We start from the raw sequence: 3,521 nt of genomic DNA on the forward strand, positions 1-3,521 counted from the left end.
GAAAAAGCAGAGAAGCTGAGTAGTTGAGTATTCTCAGCATGGAATTTAAAGGGGAAAGAGATACCAAAGGGAAGTGGACACATTTTGAATGCCTCCCATATACCAAACACTATAATATATGTAAAGCTTAGACTACACTAGTAGTTTATCTTCACATTGCCTAAGATTTACAACAATCCTGTGAGAAAGCTATGCTCATCGTCATTTTACAGATTTGTGTTTAATTCTTCAGACATACGTATGTCAGTTACATGCCAAGCACTGGCTAGTGTGAAGAGAGTGTGATTCAGAGAGACTAGAGATGCAGGAACACGTGTGGATGAGCGGTGAACGATCGTTTGCGCCCGTGTGTCACCGCGGAATCCTTAATCTGCCAAAGAGAGATTTGGAAGATGATAAAATGACCACTTCATTTCAATGCTGACAACTTCAGGGCCATATGCTGAAATCTCCCCAGCAGAGACAGGAGAATCCTTCATAAGACTGTGGTCTGCAACACCAATTGGAGCTCCATAAAGACTCCAGAATACCTGTTTACTAGAAGCATGCTCAGAGTGTGGTGCTGGCCTATCTATGAGGGTGCTTGCCTAGCAAGTCTGGGCTTGAGTGCAGCCACTGTAGCAGAATTTGGACCCCAAGGTCAGGAACTTGGCCTTTGGTGGCTGTTGAAGCCTGTAGAAAGCGTGATGGTCCACGCATACTTTCCATAGCCTTTTCGCTGCCCGGTGGTTGGCAGTTTGAATTCAATGGTGCTCTAAAACTGTTCCATCTCTGTAGGTCTAAATCTAATGTAGAAGTTACTGAGCTCATAGGAAATTTTCAAGATTTTTGTCCAAGCAAAATGATTGAGTCCCAGCCTGTCTTTGTAAATGAGGAGGCTGACAGTACACATGCCCAGCTTGATGTCCACACCTTCAGAGTCCTTGGCATCATGTAGGTTAGTACCACATATGGGAAGTCCCTTTGCATTGTCTATGAACCGCTAATCAGCTTGTGCTGGAGACAAGCCCCTATGGTTTTTGTACAGGTCTGCCACCACGTCTTCCAGCTGCTTAGTCTGTGTGGGGGCAAACTGGTATTCACTGAGGTCAACGCTGCCATGAACTTCTGGTTCATACTCTCCAAGTTCAGCCCTCAGTGTGTAGGATCCCAAGAGGGCATGAAACACAATGGAGTAGGGCAGGCAGCCAGAGGTGATGTTCTGCCAGAGCTGAATGCACATCAAGTATCTGATGATATCTTCAGTCAATTGAAAAGGATCAGGAGGATAAAACTCCACATTAAATGTGAACAGCCAGGGAAGATTTTGCAGTTGTCTCTTTGTTTTTTATTGTGGGATCTAGCCAGTTTTTCTGCTCAGGGTTTTCCTGAAACATAAGTCCAAAGTGATCCTTCTCCAAGAGATTGAGGTGTTCACACATTTGTCCCTTAGCAGCTATATATAGCAGTCGCAGCTATATTCAGCGCCATCTAAGAGGATCACTTTACACTGGACAGTTTTGGTCTTCTTGGTGGCTTTTTGAGAGGCCTCTGCTGTTAGCTCATTGGTCTGCACTTTCTTGGTCTCTCATTTTGCTGCTGCTCCTTCTGATTTGTATTCCTTTATTTCCTTTACCTTCTCCTCTTCTCTCTCCTTATTTACTAATTCAGCAGGTTGTCTCTCAGCTCTGCTCACGGAAGGTTTTTCTTCCTTGACTTCAACCTTAATCTCCAGTTGCTTCCTCTGAGCCACTTTTTCAGCATCACCCTTGGCCTGTCTCTTTTCTTCTGGAAGGGGTTCCTCTTTATCTAAGACCTGTTCTTCCACAACTGCATGGGTAGGCTCTTTTTTATCTCCTCAATCTTTGGCCACTAATAGGTGATTTTTGTTTCTTTAGCCATGGGGGTATGAACTGAGAAATACCCCTTCTGTTAGATGGATCCTTCTGTCTCTTCTGGCAGAGTATACTACTTTGGCTTTAAGCTGCAGGAGATGGCTAGGAACCTTTCTCCTCAGGATCAGATGGTTGATTCTTCTGGTTTGCTGCTATTTTAGGTTGCTCCTTGGTTACATCTGATAACTGGTCAGAGTTCTTCACTTCAGATGCAGAGCCTACTTTAGTAGTTATGGTTACAGCTTATGCAGGCCGAAGATGTCATTGGAAGTTGGAGAAGCACGTGGACCCCAGAAAGTTGTCCGCTATAAGACAAACCTCCAAAGCAGCCTTTCCTGTGTAGTCAGTCACCCTCTGCAGCTCACCTCCTTGTTCTGAAATTCCAGGCAGGCTCTCTAGTTGTGCTCTGGGTAATGACAGAACCCAGCATGGAGAGAAGGCAAGCTGGCCTTCATACCCTGACCCAATGCTCCTGATGCTCTCCATGGAACTCCTTGAAGTTCTTCTACCAAGAGATAGAGGGAGTGGGGTTGTGGAAGCAAATGGTGTGGGTGGCCAGCATGATCAGTAGTTTCTTGTCCATCCACTGGGGCCAAGTCCAGTAAGGGGCTTCTTCTTGCCTGCCCCACCCCAGGTGGCCCAGGGGCTCAGCCCACACAACCTGACAATGGGCATCTACAGAAAATCTGCCATTCATTGCATGCCGCTCAGCTGTGGGTCCCTCTCGTGCACCTGCTGAGTCCTTCCTTGCCTTCTGCCATCGTGCCCAGAGGTGGCGCTGGCCACGAGTGGCCCAAGCTACCACAAATGCAGCCACATAGATTTGCAAGGTGCAAAGTGAAGGCAGTGCAGTCCATGGAGGTAGCAGAGCCATGACGTCATCAGGCTGAGCTCCAGGCATGAAAAACTGAGAAGACTTTTTTTTGACAGTTGCTATGGTTTGAGTACATCCCCTCAAAAATTCAGGTGTTGAAACTTACTGGCCAATGTGATAGTATTAAGAGATGGGGTCTTTAAGAGGTGATTTGGTGATGAGGGCTCTTCCCCTTGTGAATGGGATCAGGTGCCCTTATAAAAGAGCTTGATAGAATTTGTCCCTTTCTTCCCTTCCACCTTCCACCATGTGAGGCCACAGCATTCTTCCCTTCCAGAAGATGCAGTGTTCGAGGCACTATCTTGGAGGCAGAGACTGGACCCTCACCAGACAGTGAATCTGCCATTGCTTTGATCTTAGACTTCCCAGCCTGAAGAACTGTGAGAAATAAATTTCTGTCCTTTGTAAATTCCCCAGTCTTAGGTATTCTGTTATAGCGGCACAAAGTGGACGAAGACAAGAGTCCTCCATAGAAAAAGATCAAGAACTGCATCAGTAGTGAAGAGGCCATTTCTTTTTCTTCCCATAACTTTCTCTTACTAGAAAGGGGCCAAATCCTGAGAAGGTAAGAATGGGGAAAGAGAAAGAACCACCAGAGAGTTGCCTGGTTTGTAGAACCCAGTGTCACTATACTGATTTGAAACCTCTTCCTTTCCTCACGCACACACCCTAACAAAGGAATGTCCAAGGGAACCAGAAGCTGTCCACTGAGCCTGCCTTTGTTCCTGAGCTCCCAACAGGTGTGAGGAGGTGGAGGGCAACACTGAACCATG

At 46.4% G+C, this 3,521-nt stretch overlaps 1 pseudogene; it reads right to left on the bottom strand.

The window, feature by feature from the left end:
• Window positions 1–365: 365 nt before the first annotated feature.
• On the bottom strand, window positions 366–2,748 carry LOC105810660 (annotated as a pseudogene).
• Between the last annotated feature and the right edge of the window lie 773 nt (window positions 2,749–3,521).

Source organism: Propithecus coquereli, unplaced genomic scaffold (genome assembly GCF_000956105.1).
Source record: "Propithecus coquereli isolate 6110/MARCELLA unplaced genomic scaffold, Pcoq_1.0 Scaffold104, whole genome shotgun sequence".
Classification (NCBI taxonomy): domain Eukaryota; kingdom Metazoa; phylum Chordata; class Mammalia; order Primates; family Indriidae; genus Propithecus; species Propithecus coquereli.